The sequence below is a fragment of the Molossus molossus genome, unplaced genomic scaffold (genome assembly GCF_014108415.1).
Source record: "Molossus molossus isolate mMolMol1 unplaced genomic scaffold, mMolMol1.p scaffold_m16_p_7, whole genome shotgun sequence".
In the NCBI taxonomy this organism is placed as follows: Eukaryota; Metazoa; Chordata; class Mammalia; order Chiroptera; family Molossidae; genus Molossus; species Molossus molossus.
Window position 1 is genome coordinate 91157414 of NW_023425401.1, and position 20354 is coordinate 91177767.

Consider the following 20354-nt stretch of genomic DNA (forward strand, 5'->3'; position numbering starts at 1 on the left):
GAGGGAAGAGAGAGACATGGCACCAAGAGCTGACTCAAGTCTGAGTTCACTGGCCACTCCCAAATTCACCAGGGCAGGGATGTATGTTCCTTCCTCAGGGAAGAGCCCTTATAAACCACTTGGCTAAGTCTTACAGTGAGGTGGGAGATTATTATCCTCTCACAGAGAGAGAAAGAGAGAGAGAATATTTTGTAACAATACTATACAGACTTGATGGATGGCCAGTTTATCTATCCCCAACCGGGGAACGCATATTTATTTACTTGGGGAATACAAGTTGAATACTGGTTTTGCCCTGCAAAAATTTCACTGGTCTGTTGGATCAATAACCATAAACATTAAAACCTTAAGGGAATATAATATATAAGTTGTGGCTGTTATATTCACTTTTCTCAAAAGTTTAATTTTTTAAGACCTGAATAAATCCCCTTGGATCCATGGACTTGTTCTGATTTGCATAGCTATACTTAGCTCCGGGGCTTGTAGGGGTGATCTCTGTAACCTACAAAAAACAATTAGAAAATGGCCTTCCATCTGCCACCAATTTGTATTTTGGGTAAATGACGCCAAGAAGTATGGTTTTAACTGACGTTACCTGCAATAACTAAGTCGATTTATGCTAACTTCCATGCAGTATTACTTATATTGGATAACATGGAGCCCAAAAGAAGTAACACTCGTTTTTCCCCAGCCAGTGGAGTGACAACTAAACGCCTACTTCTGTGCAGTTGTAGTGAGGAGGCACCTGATTGAAGCTGAACCAAAAGGAAGTCCTGCTGTTTGGGGAAGGGTTCGTTGCCCTTCCTCCCTTCTCCCATCCTTGCTGGAGAAGAATAACATTTTGTGGTTTGATATGAGCCAGGTGCTGATGTGAAAATCCACTGACCACACTTTTTCCCTTGCCAGCCAATATGAGAACTAGGAAAACAAGTTCAATCTGTCTTGTTTAGGAGGCTTCTTCAAATATAGTCCTGCTGATGCTGGGCCACCGTAGGCACTTTGTATGTGGGAGTGAAATATAAAATCTCTCTTGCTGCTGGTGAACAGTAAGATGTATGCCAAGTTGCTGTGTTTGCCCTTCAGAGTGTGCATCAAGTGATTGCAAATGCTGCTGTCATTTGATGTGGTGGCTCTGTCAGAAAGCGGAAGCTGCTGCTTCAGACTGGCTCCCTGTAGGATAATGAATTGTCATGCCTCTGCTGATTATCTAACAAGTTTGTACAACGTGTAACACAAGCTGACAAGACAAACAATTTTATTAATTTAAGCCTGCTGCTAATGGGATTGCAGTGTGGTATGAATGTAGGAGTACTATATACCAGTACAGGAGTATGCTACCCCACAAAGACTTGTATTCTGGGTTTGGCAATAAGAATAGATTATTTTTCAAGAAACATTGTTTGATATTTCCATTTGTCCTATATTAATTTGGATTTGAATTGGAAAATACTTAGGAATGCTCAGGGATTTATGAAGCTTAAAGTACATGGGCCCTTGCATCAGCCTTTGGAGTATTCATGCTGATAAATGCCAGTGGGCAGTAGATAAACTTTTGTTTTTTATAAAGCAATTATAACTAAAGGAACTTTTGTCTTAAATCTGTCTAGAGTTCTGTCTTTCGTTGAGGGTGCTGGGGCCTATAAGGAGATAGATTATATTTTTATGGCCTCTGATCTGTTTTATTTTAATTTCAAATTCTCACGTTTTTGTATTTGAACTTGACAATTTGAAGTAATTGAATCTTGAGTTGTTGACTAGAATTGATTAACTATGTTTATGAGAAGAATTCATTACACAAGAGAAACTAGGTTAATCCAGGTAAGATAAGAAAGAGGTTTCCTATGAACTCTGTGTAATCTGATTCTGGGTTTTTAGAGAGGTGTTCCAAGCATGGAAAATGATCCAGCATAAGAATCAGGGAGTTTCAGAATCCGTAAGAGTATATAGATGTTGAGATTATTTCAACAAGAGTGGTTATATTTCAGAGCTTCAGAAATAGTAACAATGGGCTGTTTCTTTCAGGACACTGGGTAAAGCAATGTAGTGATGTAGCAGGCTCTTGTCAGTTGTGTATCCACCAACATGCTGGCTTTGCGACAGTGCAGGCTATAAACTGTGCCAAGTTAATGTGGCAGGCAATCAAGAATTTAGGGCACTGGCATTAAAAAAAAAAAGTCACTTAAAAAATCTTAGTAAATCTAAAACAGCAAGTGATTGAGATTTCTGCCTTAGAAATGTCGACTTCATGTATTGTGTTTTGGGATCATTCACTGTTTGCACCCCAACAATTGTGATGTTACCACCTATTAACTCTCCTTTGCTCTATTCTTGGTACCTCCCTCACACCATCTGCTTTAGTAGCAGCTTACATACTTTAGACCTGTGTATTGTTTTAAAGCAGATTAGGGGTTGGGGTGTGTGGCTGCAGATAAGTTCTGTAACTGCATATTGTATAATTAAAAAACAATCATAAACTGGAGAATAGTTGATATGTTTTACATTTTGTCTTCATTCTTCTTTTAAGTGGTAGAATTGCCAGCTGTTACCAGAAATAACAATATATTTACCTAGTGGTACAAATTTCAAGTATTTTCCAGATTATGCTCCCAATACCAATAAAAGTTATTCTTTGTTTAAATGTAAATGGTATAACTCTGCTTATCATTTCCACTTTCTGAAAGCTTTTTTTAAAGAAACTTTTTTTTATATTGAGGTTAAACATCTAGTCATGTGTATAAAGTATAGTAACCTTAAGTATACACTTGATGAATTTTTAGGTATGTATATACCCTTTACCTACCATCCTTATAAACATAGAATATTTCAGCCGCCCACAAGGTACCCATTCCCTGACGTTATGCCTTGAGGTAACCACTGTTTTGTTATCTATCATCATGAGTTGGTCGAGCCTATTCTTGAGCATCATTGAATGGAATCATATATTGGGTACCCTTTTATGGCTGGCTTTTTCATGCAATGCCTGTGAGGTTAACTATGCTGTTCCAAGTATCAATAGTGATTCTTTTCTTTTGTATATAATATTCCATTGTATGAATGAACTACTCTTTGTTTAGGCATTCTCTTATTAATGGACAATTAGATTGTTACCTTCTTGGATCCATTATGATAAAGATGCTAATACACATTCTTGTTTATGGCAAGCACATTTTTTTCCCTGGTAGAAATAGTATACCTAGGAATGGTATTGGTTGGGTCATAGGGCAGGTGAAAGTGGATGGATTTGAGCTTTTTAGACTTTACAATTTTATGCATCTGTCCTGCTTATTTATTACTTGGAACCTAATGGTGAATGGGAAAGGAATGGGCTTTATTTTTTTTAATCCTCACCCGAGGACATTTTTGCATTTATCTTCAGATAGAGCGGGAGGGAGAGAGAAAGAGAGAGAAACATTGATGTGAGAGAGACACATTGAATGGTTGCCACCCACACGACCCCACCTGGGGCCAGAGACAAACTGCAACTGAGGTACGTGCCCTTAGCGGGAACCAAACCTGGGACTCTCCGGTCCTCAGGCCGATGCTCTAACTGCTGAGTCAAACCATCCAGGCCAGAGGAATGGACTTTAAAGGATTTGGCTAATTTGTGTCTGAAACCAGCCTACCACTAGTTCTGAGACATTAAAAGGATAAATTTAAATCTGTTTTTGAATTTGTAAAATGGGCATTATAACTTTTCTTGGTTGTTGTATAGTAAATGAAGTTGAATAAGATAATACATAGGGTACATTTGACAAATATTCCTATCTTTGTTTACTTGCCAGAGAAACTTGATCACTTGCTTATAGCTAAATAAAGAGAAGGTGTTTGTTTGACTTTAACACTGTTAATTTTAAACTTTCCTAGCTTTGCCAAGGACAGTCAGCTATGAGCATACATGACAATAAGAAAAATTAGTCAAGAAGTTAATGTATACTATGTAAAAGTCAAAAGGCACCTCTCTTCTGTGCTGTCATTCTATTTTCTCTTTGCCATTATTAAGGGGTAAGTCTCCTCAAAAAGCTCTTTTTACCTTATCTCTATATCCAGTAGTCATTTGAAGTGCTCGCTTTTTGCTTAATAGCTTCCCGACTTTCTTCAGTTAGGTTGTTTCTTCATTCCTTCAAGCATTGAGACTGTACTATGTGTCCAGGCTAATTGCTGGTATTGTTTAACAACATGGACTTGATAAACTAGAAACTGCGTTATAATTGCAGATCATATTCTGAACAGATTTGTATGTCATTGTAATTTCCGTTTATAGCACAATAATTTTATAGCATATTTCAAAGATACAAAAAGATTTCAAAAAGTAGATTTCAAGTAATTTATTGCTCTCCATATATACCTTAACTAGGACTTCTGGAAATCACTGTTTTCATCATATCTCCATATGGTTTTCTAGGTCACCTACCACTGCCATTTTGGCCATCAAGTATAAGATTAGCATGCTGAATGAAGAATTGTGAATATTTTGCTTGCCTCTAATTATAATTCAACTTCCCTTACTTCAAGTAAGTTTTAACTATCCCCAAACCCAAACATTTCTCTTTTTGTGAAAGGTGAAGGATTGGGGGAGGAAAGTGTTTTTAACAGTTATATGTACATTTCTTTATTAAAATTCCTAGACCTGAGAGCTCCGTCACTAGCACTGTCCATGGTGATCATTTGACCAGCTGTAGTTTTGTGGATTATCTTTTAATTTCAAGGTGGGAAAGCTGTGGCCACCATCTCATCTGATATATTTTGGGATACTTGATCTCCTTGATTAACTGAGAAAGTATCAACTAAGGAAGGAAAGCTAAGCCAACAAAATACTTAACATGCCAAGGATAGAAGATTTACAGAAACAGACATTTAAAGTAACCACATAGTCATATTTAAACTGTTCTGTAATACTCAACAGTCTTGTCCATCCTCTGTAAGTCTTAAGCTTTGATAACCTGAAAGTTCTCCTTTTGATTAAATTTCTTTATCTACAGTTAAAAGCTAACATCTATCTGGTCGTACTGGCCATTTGACCTCATTCCTAACAGCCATTTTTCCTTGAAAGCTGTTAAATTTAACTTCCTCTTTCCTCTTATCTGTTCAAAACCCTTGTGTCTTTTTAAATGATCCTGTTTCCATTTTTCTTTCAAGGAACACTTCTTGTATAACAGGTACAATTGTTAAAGTATTCCTCAAAGGTTTGTACCTCGATACATTCTGTTCAAAACTATTGGATATTATTGAGCATCCTCAGGAATTGTGTTCCAGAAATGAATTGATTTAAAATTAAATTGTAGGCCTTTGCTATTATTGCTCAGAAATATCTGGAACTCATTTATCATTATTCTTGTAATATGGTGGAAAGAGCTTTGGTGTGAGAGATCTAGATTCTCTCCCCTGATCTTCTAATTACTTGTTTTTTGGTTACAGGTGAAAACTCTAATCTCATAGAGCTTGATTTCATTATCTGTAAACTGAAGGGTTTGGACTAGATTGGGAAGAGCTCAGAAATATCCTCAGGGGTCGGGGTGGTAATTGTATTACACTGTAATGACAGCCCCAGCAAACTAGCACAGCCTAAATGTCTTAAGTAACAGAAATTTATATACTCAGAGTTCTGGAGGGTAGAAGTCCAAGATTAAGGTGGTGTAGGGTTTGGTTTCTTCTGAGGCTTCCCTCCTTGGCTTGCAGGTAACTACTCTCGGATTCTTCTTCAGTCATTCCTCTGTGCATGTGTGACCATGGTGTCTTTCTAACTTCCTCTTCTTGTAAGGACCCCTTACCAATCAGATGAGGGCCCACCCTGTATTCTTATTTTAATTTAATCATCTCTTAAAAGGTCCTGTCTCCAAATATAGTCAGATTCTGAGGTTCAACAGAACCTATGAATTTGGGGAGACACAATTGAGTGCACAACAGTAACTAAATGTATCAAGGAGCTCGGTCTGACAGAGAAGACTTTGCTCCAGGCTTTATGTCTACAACTATGACTGATACCCAAATTAGGCTTGACATATGACACTGACTCTAATCTGAAGAAAGCTTGGCCTTCCTGACTTCTAAATTGAACTCATAGCTGTTTCACATTTGTAAGTTTCTCTTAATTTTATTTTCAAAGAATAATTATGAAAGAAATCAGGTCTGCAGTGGCATCCTGTCCTTTGCTGTTGGGTCCTGGCAGTCGATTTGGCTAAAAGATGTGCGTGGCTTCATAATTTGTGCATAATCTTTATCAGAGTACAGTAAACCCTCAATATTGTGGACCTCAATTTAATGGACAGACTTTCCAGAATGTATGTCATATGTACAAATTGACACCCTGTTCATTTTAAAATGCTTTTAACGAAGATTTGCTTATAATTAAATTAACAGGTTAATTTTTTTTGGTTATTAATTCACTGTTATTTTATTTTGTTTAATTATTTTTTGTTAACCCTCACCCAGAGATATTTTTCCATTGATCTTTAGAGAGAGTGGAAAGGAAGGGGGGGGGCACACAACAACCATTGATGTGAGAGAGACACATTGATTGGTTGCCTCCTGCACAACCCCGACTGGGGCTGGGGATTGAATCTGCAACCTGTGTATGTGCCCTTGACCGGAATCTAACCCACGGCCCTTAGGTCTGTGGGCTGACACTCTAACTGCTGAGCCAAACCAGCCAGGGAAGTTCAGTTATTTTAAGCATTTTTTAGCAAATAGGCTATATGTTAGGAAAATACTAGTAATCTTGCCAACATAAGTAAAAATTACATATGTACTACTAGTCTACATATTTAAATCCAAGAGTCACTGCTCGTAAACCATGATATGGGAATGATTAGCACATGATCACATTGCATCACCTGCCATAATTGATTCTATTGTCTCATGGTGTGACTTTCTGCAGCAGTTTTATTTATTTATTTTAAAAATATGTTTTTATTTATTTTTTAGAGAAAGAGGTAGGGGGAAAGAGAGAGAGAGAAATAGCGATGTGAGAGAAACATCTATCAGCTGCCTCTTGCATGCCCCCTACTGGGGATCGATCCTGTAACCTGGGCTTGTGCCTTACTGGGAATCGAACCGGGACCTCTCAGTCCATGGGAGGATGCTCAATCCACTGACCCACGTCTGCCGGCCTCTGCAGCAGTTTTAATGCCTGTGACCAATGTTCCCACATGCACTAAGCCACACTCCAGCCGTGTTCATTTGTTTTCTCGAGGTGACTGATGAATGCAGGCATTTACTAGAACTATTCAGTATCAATTTAAAATTAGTATATTTTATATAGAAAACTGTCCTGTGAAATTAAACTTTTCATACATACTTAATTTTAATTGCACAAACATTTCTACATAAGTAAAAACAGGTAAACTAATTTGTGAATTTAAAAATATTTTTATTGATTTTTATATAGAGAAAGGAAGGGGGAGAGAGAGAGAGAAACATCGATGAGAGAGAGCCATCCATTGGCTGCCTCCTGCATGCCCCCCTACTGGGGATCGAGCCTGGAACCCAAGCATGTACCCCAACCAGAATTGAACCAGAGACCTCTTGGTGCCTGGGATGATGGTCAGCCAAGTGAGCCATACCAGCTGGGCCATAATTTGTCAAATTTTTAATATATACATTTGGAAATTCTACTTTATTATATAATAGACATCCTCTTGCCCAAATTAGTCCATCATATCAAGGTTTTATTGTACTCACCTTCTTTTTTTTTTTTTTTTTTTTCTTTTTTTCCTTTTTTTATTTATTTTTTTTTAATCCTCACCCGAGGACATTTTCCCATTTTTTGTTCAGGTAGAGTGGGAGGGAGAGAGAGGAACAGAGAGAGAGAGAGAAACATCGATGTGAAAGGAACACATCGAGTGGCTGCCACCCGCACAACCGACCAGGGCCGGGGACAAACTGCAACCGAGGTACATGCCCTTAGCGGGAACCGAACCCGGGTCTCTCAGGACCGCAGGCCGACGCTCTAACCGCTGAGCCAAACCGGCCAGGGCTGTACTCACCTTCTTAAAGTTCTGTTTAAGAAAAGGATTTAAAGGAAGATCCAAGCTTTGTACCTGAAGATATTCACTGTAGCACAATCTCAGAAAAAGTAGAAATAATCTAAATAATCAGAAATTGGGGCTAGATTAAATAAATTTTGGAATAGTCATACTCCATTAAGATTTTTAAAATTTGAATTATTTCTTTTAGTACAGTATAGAAGTATTGAGTGTACAGTTTGAATTTTTACTTATACATATAATTATGCATTCCAATTTTATATCTACAAAAATTAGAAAGATTATATGTCTGCTTGGTCGATTATTTCAGTTACAGTGTAAGTGAAGAAAATGTCAAAGATCATTCTATTTGTACTATAATTATAATTGTAGAAAATCGTGAGCATAGAGTAAGACTGAAGGGGAACTGTTTTTAGAGCAGGGTTAAACATTTGTGTTTGGATAAATAGTAAAGTGCATTTTTTCATTTTAATTTTTATTACTTTTTTTTTTTAAACCAGATTTGTTTATATTACTGACTCTTATTTAAAAAGATTATTTTTGACGAGGAACCTTCACATTAAGGTTCTTCTGCATTGGGCCTCTCGTATGCTGCTGATAACTAATTTATTTGGTGAATTCTTCTAAAATAGTGGTTCTCAAACTTTCTGGTTTAGGGGCTCCTGCATATCACTAAAAATTATTGAGGAACCAAAGAGCTTTTGTTAATGTGGAATAATTATCTATCGATACATATTATATTAGAGATAAAACTGAGACATTGTAACATATTTACTAAAAAAAAAAAAAAAAAAAAAAAAGCCCAGCCAGTGTGGCTCAGTGGATTCAACATCATCCCATGGACTGAGAGGTCCTGGTTCCATTCCTGGGTTGGGCACACACCCAAGTTGTCGCCTCATCCCCAGTAGGGGGCTTGTAGGAGGCAGGTGATCAATATTTCTCTCACACTGATATTTCTGTCTCTTCCTCTCTCTTTAAAAAAATCAATTAAAAATATTTTTTTAAGAAACCAAGTCTGGCCCTGGTCGGTTTGGCTCAGCGGTTAGAGCATCGGCCTGCGGTCCAGAGAGACCCGGGTTCGGTTTCCGCTAAGGGCATGTACTTTGGTTGCAGTTTGTCCCCAGCCCTGGTTGGGTAGTGCAGTTGGCAGCCACTCGATGTGTCCCTTTCACATCGATGTTTCTCTCTTTCTCTCCCCTCCTCGACATGAAAGGGACACATCAATTGGCTGCCACCCACACAACCCAAACAGGGCAGTGGAATGGAACCAGGACCTCTCAGTCCATGGGATGATGTTCCGTTTACTGAGCCACACTGGCTGGGTAATCCTTGGGTGAGAATTAAAAAAACAAACAAACAAAAACAAACCAAACCTGATAAGGAAAAATAACTATCTCCCCCTCTCATCCCCCCAATTGAGTCACATTAGTTTTCTTTTTTTTCTTTTTTTATCCTCACCCTGAGGATATTTTTCCATTTTTTGTACAGATAGAGTGGGAGGGAGAGAGAGGAAGGGAGAGAGAGAGAGAGAGAGAAACATCGACGTGAAGGGACACATCGAGTGGCTGCCACCCGCACGACCAACCAGGGCCGGGGACAAACTGCAACCGAAGTACGTGCCCTCAGCGGGAACCGAACCCGGTCTCTCTGTACCTCAGGCCGACACTTTAACCGCTGAGCCAAACTGGCCAGGGCAACACATTAGTTTTCTTTATCCAGTTCTGTTTAATGTGTGGCATAGTAGAAGACAGTTGGAATCCTATATCTGCTTCCGCATTTTTTAAAATGTTACTTTGGTAGAAAAATTTGAAGACATTTTAGCTCCTCACGTGTAAATAAGGGAGAAAAAGAGAGGAGCGGTGGTCTTTGGCCTACGCTTTGAGAGCTGCTGCTGTGAAACAACAGTATTTCCCATGTGACATTGTAAACCAAATTGAATGTGCTACTTGAACCCTGTTGAAATCTTGACTTGAATTATGTGTGGCTACAGATTGTGGGTGGTACTGTTGATAAAGAAAAGGTGCCATCTATAAATCAATATCTACTGACAGTCCACTTATATTGTTCTCTTACAGTTGAGACTTAGATGAAAGTACTAGCCTGAAAGAGCAAATACATGCTCTTTTTACTTAGGGAAGATAAAAAAAAATCCATGGAATATTTAGCTTAAACCTGTTGTCAGAGAACAGAAATACTGTATCTAGAATTGTGTATCCCATGAGTCCCTTGTTTAATATGTAATGTGAGTTGTATTTCTGAACATTTGCTACTCTGCCACTATTACCTTGGATAAATAATAGCATTGGCTTCCAAACATGTTCAGGTGGCTAAACTTCTAGAACTCATGGTACATAAAAATATTTAATGCTGTCATTTTAATTCGGGATAATTCTCCAGGTAAAAATATATGTAAGTTACATAAAATTAAGAATATGTGTGCACTAAAATATGCATTCTATTAATACTAATGTAATAGTAAGAGTAACTTGATATTTGTTCATTGATTTATTGACATTTAACACTTGATAGCAAATACTCTTTTTTTCAATTTTTTAATCCTCACTGGTGATACTTTTCAATTGATTTTCAGATAGAGTGGGAGGGAGGGAGAGAGAGGGAGACATCTATGAGAGACCCACCGAATGGTGGCCTTCCACACAACCCCAACCAGGGCTAGAGATAGAACTGCAACCGAGTTATGTACCCTTGACCCTGATCAAACCCGTGACTGTTTTGTCCATGGGCCAGCTCTCTAACTGCTGAGCAAACTGGCCAGGGTGCAAATATTCTTTTTTATTTATTTATTTATTTTGTATTTATTTTATTTTTTAAATTAATTTATTTTTGTTAACAGATGTTTCTCCTTTTTCCCCCACTGATTCCTCCTTCCCCCTCCCTCCCTCCCTGCCCTGTCCGCAGCTTTGTTGTCCATGTCTATTGTTCATGCATACATGCATTTAAGTTCTGTGCTTTAATCTCTCCCCCACCACTCCCTCTTCAGGGGATTGCCACTCTGTATCCCACTTCCACGTCTCTGGGACTACCCCATTCCTCAGACTGCTATGTTCATTATATTGCACAAATAAGTGAGATCATATAATACTTGTCTTTCTCTATTTGGCTTGTTTCGCTTAGGTTAATACTTTCCAGGTCCCTCCGTGTCGTCTCAAAGGATAAGAGTTCTTTCTTTCTTACAGCTGCATAGTACTCCATTGTGTATATGTACCACTGCTTTTTTATCCATTCGTCTACTGATGGACACTTGAGCTGTTCTAGATCTTAGCTATTGTAAATAGTACTGCTATGAACATGGGGGTACATATACTCTTAGCCATTTGTATGTCCTGTTTGAAGAGGTGTCTATTTAGTTCCTCTGCCCATTTTTTAATTGGGTTCTTTGTCTTCCTTTTGTTGAGTTGTATGAGCACTCTATATATATTGGAAATTAACCCCTTATGTGATATATCATTGGCAATTATGCTCTCCCATAGAGTGGGTTGCCTTTCCATTTTAATGACTGTATCTTTTGCTGTGCAGAAGTTTTTGAGTTTGATGTAGTCCCACGTGTTCATTTTCTCCTTCGTTTCTGTTGCCTCAGGTGATGTATCAGTGAAAATTCTGCTGCGTATGATGTCTATCCATTTTGAGTTTGTTCTTGTGTAGGGTGTAAGTTGATGGTCTTAGTTTCATTTTTTGCATGTAGCTGTCCAGTTTTCCCTATACCATTTATTAAAGAGCCTGTCTTTACTCCACTGTATGCTCTTGCCACCTTTGTCAAATATTAATTGAGCATATTGCCTTGGGTCCATTTCTGGGTTCTCTATTCTTTTCCACTAGTCTTTATGCCTGTTTTTGTGCCAGTACCAGGCCGTTTTGATTATAGTGGCTTTGTAGTATAACCTGAAATCTGGTAATGTGATCCCTCCAACATTGTTCTTCTTTTCCAAGATTGTTGTGGCTATTCGAGGTTTTTTTTGGTTCCATATGAATGTGTGAAGTATTTGTTCTAGTTCTCTGAAGTATGTTGTTGGTATTTTGATGGGGATCACATTGAATCTATAGATTGCTTTGGGTAGTATGGACATTTTAATGATGTTAATTCATCCAATCCATGAACAAGGTATGTGCTTTCACTTTTTTATATCTTCCTGTATTTCTTTTTTCAATGACCTGTAGTTTTCTGCAAATAGGTCCTTTATTTCTTTTGTTAAGTTTATTCCTAGGTATCTTAATTTTTTTGCCATGATGGTAAATGGGATTGTTTTCTTAGTTTCCCTTTCTGTGAGTTCATCATTGGTGTATAAGAATGCCATCGATTTCTTGACGTTAATTTTGTATCCTGCTACTTTGCCAAATTCCTTTATTAAATCTAGTAGATTTTTGATGGAGTCTTTGGGGTTTTTTTATGAACAGTATCATGTCATCTGTGAATAATGACAGTTTTACTTCCTCCTTTCCAATTTGCATCCCTTTTATTTTTTCTTCATGTCTGATTGCTGTGGCTAAGACTTCCAGTACTATGTTAAATAAGAGTGGCGAAAGTGGGCATCCTTGTCTTGTTCCTGTTCTTAAGAGAAATGCTTTTAATTTTTGCCCACTGAGTATGATGTTGGCTGTAGGTGTTTCATATATGGACTTTATTATGTGGAGACATGATCCCTTTATTCCTATATTGCTGAGCGTTTTTATCAGAAATGGGTGCTGGATTTTGTCGAATGCTTTGGTAGCATCTATTGATATGATCATGGGATGTTTATCTTTTATTTTGTTTATGTGGTGTATCACATTTATTGATTTGCGAATATTGTACCAGCCTTGCATCCCTGGGAACCCCACTTGGTCATGGTGAGTAATTTTTTTGATGTATTGCTGGATGCGATTTTTTTTCAGGATTTTGGCATCTATGTTCATCAGGGATATTGGTCTGTAGTTTTCTTTCTTTGTAGTGTCTTTTTCTGGTTTTGGAATTAGAATTATGCTGCCCTCAAAAAAACCAGTTTGGTAGTCTTCTTACTTCCTGAATTTTTTGAAATAGTTTGAGGAGAATGGGTATTTGTTCTTATTTGAATGTTTGGTAAAATTCCCCCGTGACACCATCCTGGCCTGGGCTTTTGTTTGCTGGGAGAGTCTTGATTACATCTTCAATTTCTTTTGTTGTTATTGGTGCGTTCAAGTTTTCTATCTCTTCCCAATCCAGTTTGGGAGGACTATATGTTTCTGGAAATTTGTCCATTTTCCTTAGATTGTCGAATTTGTTGCCGTATAATTGTTCATAATATCTATTAACAATCCTTTGTATTTTTGTGGTGTCAGTTATTATTTCTCCTGTTTCATTTCTGATTTTGTGTATTTGGGTTTTTTCTCTTTGTTTCTTGGTGAGTCTGGCTAAGGGTCCATCACTCTTGTTTATCTTTTCAAAAAACCAGCTCTTTGTTTCATTGATGCTTTGAATTGTTTTTTTTTTTGGTTTCCATGTCATTTATTTCTGCTCTGATCTTTACTATTTCCTTCCTTCTACTTGCTCTGGGGTTTTCTTTCTGTATGCTTTCAGGTTCTTTAAGTTGTGAGGTTAGATAGTTTATAAGAAATTTTTCTTGCTTCTTGAGATAGGCCTGTAGTGTTATGAACTTCCCTCTCAGAACTCCTTTGGTGCATCCCATAGATTTTGTGTTGTGTGTTCATTTTCATTGGTTTCCAGGAAGTTCTTCATTTCTTCTTTGATCTCCATGGTAACCCATTCATTGTTCAATAACATGCTATTTAGCCTCCATGTGTTCAAATGTCTTTGCATGTTCTTGTTGCAGTTGATTTCTAGTTGCCTAACATTGTGATCTGATAAGATGCTTGATATGATTTTAATCTTCTTGAATTTGTAGAGACTTAGTTTGTGCCTTAACATGTGGTGTATCTTTGAAAATGTCCCATGTGCACTTGAGAAGAAAGTGAATTCTGCAGAGTTGGAGTGTAATTCTCTGTAGATAATCTATTAAGTTCATTTGATCTAGCGCTTCATTTAGAGTCTGTGTTTCCTTGTTAATTTTTTGTCTAGAAGATCTATCCAGTGATGTCAGCAGGGTATTGAAGTCCCCTGGTATGATTGTATTGCTGTTGATTTCTCCTTTAAAGTACTCCAAAAGATTTTTAATATATGTTAATGCTCCTATATTGGGTGCATATATGTTTACCAAGGTTATATCTTCCTGTTGGATAATTTCAATATTATGTAGTGGCCTTCTTTGTCTCTGGTTATGGCCTTTATTTTGAAATTTACTTTATCGGATATGAGTACTGCTACACTAGCTTTATTTTGCTTTCCGCTTGCTTAAAAGATTTTTTTCCATCCCTTCACTTTCAACCTATGTGAGTCTTTTGTTGTGAGGTGGGTCTCTTGTAAACAACATATATGTGAGTCATGGTTTCTTATCCAGTCAGCTACTTTGTGCCTTTTTATTGGAGCATTCAAACCATTCACATTTAAGGTGATAATTTTATTTATTTATTGCCATTTTTGTTTAGTGCGGTTCTATTTTTCTTCCTATTTCTTCTACTAATTACAGCAGTCCTTTTTGCATATCTTGCAGTGCTGGTTTGGTGTTAATATATTCCCTTAGCCTATTTTGACTGGAAAGCTCTTTATTTGACCTTCTATTATGAATGATAGCCTTGCTGGGTAGAGCAGTCTTGGATTTAGATCCTTGTTTTTCATGACCTTGATTACTTCATGCCACTTTCTTTTGGTCTGTAGTGGTTCTGTTGAGAAGTCAGCTGAGAGCCTTCTGGGGTTTCCTTTGTAGGTAACCTGTTGCTTATCTCTTGCAGCCTTTAGGATTCTCTCTCTGTCTTTAATTTTTGGCATTTTAATTGCTATGTGTCTTGGTGTGGGCCTATTTGGGTTCTTCTTACTTAGGGCTCTCTGTGCTTCCCTTTTTTCCCCAAATATGAGCCGTTTATTAGCTGGCCAGCGTCTGATTCTGAACACCTCTGTGACAGAGTCTTCGGAATCAGCCTCTCTGTGCTTCTTGAACTTGAATGCCTTCTTCCTTCACCAAATTAGGAAAGTTTTCTGTCATTATTTCTTCAAATATATTCTCTAACCCTTGCCCATTTTCTTCCTCTTTGGGGACTCCTGTGATGCGAATGTTATTACATTTCCAGTTGTCCCACTGTTCTCTTAAGCTGCCTTCCTGTTTTTTAATCGTTTTTTCCTTTTGGTTTTCTGATTGGTTGATTTTTTTCTACCCTGTCTTCTAATTCACTGATCCAGTTCGCAGCTTCCTCTACTCTGCTGGGTATTGCTTCCAATGTGTTCTTAATTTCTGCTATGTCATTCTTCATTTTCACTTGGTTGATTTTCAGTGTTTCTGTATCTTTACTCATGATGCTGATTTCCTTACTCATGCTGTTGAGCTTCTTCAAGATCATGGCTCTGAACTCTACCTCTGATAATTTGCTTAGCTGTATTTCATTTATCTCATAGAGGTCTCTTGTTCTTTCATTTGGGATTTGTTTCCTTTTTTCACCATTTTGGCTATCCCAGTGGGTTTTGGAACCTGCCAAATTTTCCCTATGGGTGTTGGTGTTCTCCTGTTTGTGGCTACTCTACTGGGTTTGGATTAGCCTGGGTGGGCTGATGTTAAACACCACTATCAAGTCTTACTTTCCTAGGTAGATGTGCAAGGAAAGGTTTAGTTATCCTCTAACTTTTTCATGGTGGCTAGTAGTCTCAGTTACTCAGTGCCTTGGAATGTAGCCCTGGTTTTCTGCATAAGAGGATTTCCAGAGGGTGGGATAGATGCTGGTTGTTAATGAGCCTCAATTTTTATTTCCTTGCCTCACCTGTAAAAGGCCGATTCTGAGGTGGGGGGAGGGCTGCTGCTTTTCTCCACCGCTCTGGGAAGGAACACACTGGACACTGTCCTTTGTGGCCAGAACAGCAAAAACTCTGAGTGCTCTCCAAATCCCAGGTATCCCCACAGAGCTCCAGCCCTGTCTGCCCTCCCTTTGCTGTAGCCCCAGGTGAGTGGCAGTGGCTATTTTAGTGCTCAGTCCTGGCTCTCTGTGCTGTGTAGCGGGCTTGGTCTTAATTCCCCAAGGGCACTGCTCACAGCTACGACTGCTCCTGTCCTTGGCCTCCAGCCCTCCACCCTCTCATGCCTCCACAGAACCTACCAGTGTCCCAGGTTATATGGTCCTGTCCTGCTTTTTTGTTGCTTTTTTCTGAGGATTTGTCTTTATTTTAGTTGTATTTCCCGTTTCGTCCTGGGAGATCGTCTGTGCGGCTTCTATTCACTCAGCCTCCATTTTCACATCCTCTAAGCCTGTCTTGTGGGCAGCTGGGTCGCACAGGCCTTTCTGGTGCCCCTGCACCCTGCGGGTCCTGTGGGTAACTAGATCATCACACAGTCCCTTTGGGGAACTGACTCTATGCCTATGTTATGGGCTGCTGGGTCGCATAGGCCTCTCTGGTGCTTCAGCACCTCGCAGGTCCTGAGGGTAACTGGATGGCACAGTCCCTAATGGGTCGCGCAGGCCTCTCTGGTGCTTCAGCACCCCACAGGCCCTGTGGGTAACTAGATCGCGCAGTCCCTGCTGGGCGACATAGTCCTCTCTGGTGCTTCAGCACCCTGCAGGTCCTGCGGCTAACTAGATTGCACAGACCCTGCTGTGTTACACAGACCTCTCTGGTGTTTCAGCACCCATCAGATCCCACGCGTAACTAGATCACACAGTCTCTGCTGGGTCGCACAGGCCCCCGCACCCTGCAGTTCCAGGGGTTGGCAGCTGGATCGCACCAGTCTCTCTTGGGCTCGGGCTTCCCACTGCTGTTGTGAGCTGCTGTACCACACAAGCTTCTGTGGAGCCCCAGGTTCCACTGCTGGTGGCTGGGGAGTGCTGCTACTCCATGGGGCTCAACTCCTGATCAGCTTTTGCTGTAGTTTTTGGGCATGGGTCTCAGCTGCTGGTCTGTGCTTCTGTTGCCTGGGGATGGATGTCTGCTCCCTAGCCTCTGTTGCTGGGGGCATATCTTGACTCTGATGGGGCTGCTATTATGGGGGATGGTGCTGGGCTCCGGACTGTCTGCAGCTTCTGGGACCAGCACCTTGGGAGCTCCACTACTGCACACTGGTCTGTGTTGACATAGTGTCTACTGGACCAATGGTGCCAGGTGTGCTGGTGGGCTCAGGGTGCTGGGCCCTAGCCACTCCCACTGCCTCCTCCCAAGGGAAGACCTGGGATCTTCCAAAATGGTGGGACCTCCATGCAGCGCAGGGAGAAAGGCCCTGAAGGGTCGCTTACTACAGTAGCCGGCTGATCCCATTCACAACACAGGAACTTTCTGCTCTGTGGCTCTGCATTGCTCGGGTTTGGTCTTTCACCTTCACGTTGGCTCACACTGTGTCACACACTCGCTCACTCTATCACACACTCACCCTTTCTCAGGTCCTGCCCGCAGCCATCTTTTTCTTTAAATTCCTTACCCGTGGACATTTTTCCACATTTTGTTCAGATAGAATTGGAGATGGAGGGAGAGAGGGAGAGAGAGAGAAACATCGATGTGAAAGGGACACATCGAGTGACTGCCACCCGCATGACCCAACAAGGGCCAGGGACAAACTGCAACTGAAGTATGTGCCCTTAGTGGGAACCGAATCCGGGTCTCTCTGGACCTCAGGCCGACGCTCTAACCGCTGAGCCAAACCGGCCAGGCTAAAGTCCACACTTTTATTAAAGAAAAACTTATAGGTACTTTCCCTCTGGGGAGCAGTCCCGGCATTCCCTTTCCCCTTTTCTTCCCCCACAGGTATGCATTTCCTAAACTTTAAGGGACTCCCCCAAGACTTGCAACCAGAAAGGCAATGGATAGTGGCATCTCGTCCCAGGCTAATCCCCCGAACCTGTCCCCAAGGCTTCCTTTTCTCTGATTTCCCAGAGAGCTCGGGCAGCCCAGCATAGGCTCTCCTATTGTTTCTTGTGTGCTAAGCCTTATTGTTTTACTTTCCCTGGCTTTAATAAACATTCCCTCATAGTCACCTGGGCTTGTGTTGTGAAATTTTTCCTGCACAAAATCAAGAACCTACACACTACCAGCTTGCCCTAGGCAGACCCACTCAGGGCCAGGTCCCCTTTCTGGTAACATTCTCTGGTGACCCAGATGGCACCCCCAAATTCTGACCCTGAAGCATGCCTGTGCCCTTTCACCTTTTCTGCCCCACTAGGCACGTTATCATTTTCCTTTCTTCTCCAAGCTCTGAAACAACTGGTGCATTTCGCTCTCGGTGACGATATGGTACTGTTACTCATATGGCTTCATTACTGGGAGAAAGGAAGAGAGAAAGAGAGAGAAACATCAATGTGAGAGAGCAACATTGATCAGCTGCCTCTGGTTGCACTCTGACCAGGGATTGAGCCCACAACTTAAGCATATTCTCTGAGCAGGAATTGAACTGGTGACCTTTTCTGTGCATGGAATAATGCTCAACTGAGACCACACCTGCCAGCGCTCAGCATACATTTTAAAAGAGGCTTTGAACATAATTTAGGGGGAAAAAAATAAACATTGTACTACTATAATATAAAATAATTTTAATAAGTCATGTTCTCATGTCTGTTTAAGTTCCCAAATCACAAGTCCTAAAAGTAGGAAATATTTCTGAAGGACTACCACTTAGTATTTGTTTTCCCAGGTCATATTCAAATCCTGACTAAAAGGTTAGCATCGGTTTCCATGTGTGTCTAGTGTAGTGGTTCTCAACCTTACTAATTCTGTGACCCTTTAATATAGTTCCTCATGTTGTAGTGACCCCCAACCATAAAATTATTTTCGTTGCTACTTCATAACTGTAATATTGCTACTTTTATGTCTTAGGTGACCCCTGTGAAAGGTGGTTCTACCCCCAAAGGGGTCACGACCCACGGGTTGAGAACTGCTGGTCTAGATGAATCAATCTTTTCCCTTAAAATGGAGGAAAATCATAATGTTAATTCCAAAAATAAAAAGAGAAACTTTTGGACAAAAATCCCAAACTGAGACTATTCAGTTTTCTAACTTTATTTTTGGTAACATTATTTTTAAGTGATGATGACACTTTTCTAACTTTGTTCTTTTTGAGATTGTTTCGGCTATTTAGCGGTCTTTTGTGGTTTCATATAAAAGTTGGATGATTTGTTCTAGTTCTGTGAGAAATGCCATTGGTATTTTTATAGAAATTGTTTTGAATCTATAATATGTACACTTTAAGATGTTAATTCTTCCTGTTCATGCGCACAGTATATACTTTCATTCATTTGTGCCTTCTTCCGTTTCTTTCTTCAGTGTCATAATTTCCCAAGTACAGGCCTTTTACCTCTTTGGTATTTTATTTTTGCCGCAGTTGTAAATGGGATTGTTATCTTAGTTTCCCTTTCTGATAGTTCATTATTGGTGTATAAAAATGTAACCAATTTCTGATTTTTTTTTTTTTTTTGTATTTCGCCAGTTGACTAATTTGCTTATCAGTTCTAATAGTTTTTCTGGTGGAATCTTTGGGGTTCTCTTTATGAGTATTATGCCATCTGCAAATAATGACAGTTTTACTTTATTTTCAATTTGGATGTCTTTTATTTCTTCTTCTTGTCTGATTGCTGTGGCTAGGACTTTCAGTACTATGTTGAATAAGAGTATTGAAAGTGGACATCCTATCTTGTTTCTGCTCTTAAGGGAAATGCTTCTAGTTTTTCCCTGTTGAGTATGATGTTAGGTGACACTTTTTCTACATTCTGTGTCAGAAATACCAGTATTCTAGAAAAGCAGACTCAGACCTACTAAAATATATTAACAAGGTCTATTTAAGTCTAATTTCAAGTAATGATGTACTTATTTATGGGATAGTAGTAAATTTCAATCTGAATATTATGGCTTTCAAAACAGTCATCTGAAGGTTGCAGCTGACTTTTTACCTATTGATATTATAAAAGTGTTTGATTTCCTTTGCTGGAAGAGCTCTCCCCCACCCTTTTGCCCATTCCTACATAATGTGTACTTTCATATTTCTTTTGGTTAGCTCCATTCAGTAGGTACAGTGTGTTTGCATGTGTGAAGTACTTTAATAGGGCTATTTGGCTTTTCATGGTCCTTAACCCTGGAAGGAACTTCACATTTTCATTAGGTTTCTAATGTTGCTATATTACAGATGCTGCTGAAGCCTTCTTCTGCCCTGGGCTGCCATCTTTAGTTAGCTTGGTATTGAGCTGAATAACAGAACCAAACCAGTCAGAACCCATGCATGGAGCATACTATGATTTTTTCAGAATGTTCTTTAATATTTGTATATTTGAGTAAATTTTCAAAAATCCTGTCCTTTTTTAAAAAATATCCTTTCTGCATTTTTGTGT

The 20354-nt window shown here is 39.5% G+C and overlaps 1 protein-coding gene across 2 annotated transcripts in view; it reads left to right on the forward strand.

Annotated features, from left to right (window-relative positions):
• SND1 (staphylococcal nuclease and tudor domain containing 1) overlaps positions 1-20354 on the forward strand; it is a 475051-nt gene that overhangs the window by 102468 nt on the left and 352229 nt on the right. The gene's annotated exons all lie outside the window — the stretch shown is intronic.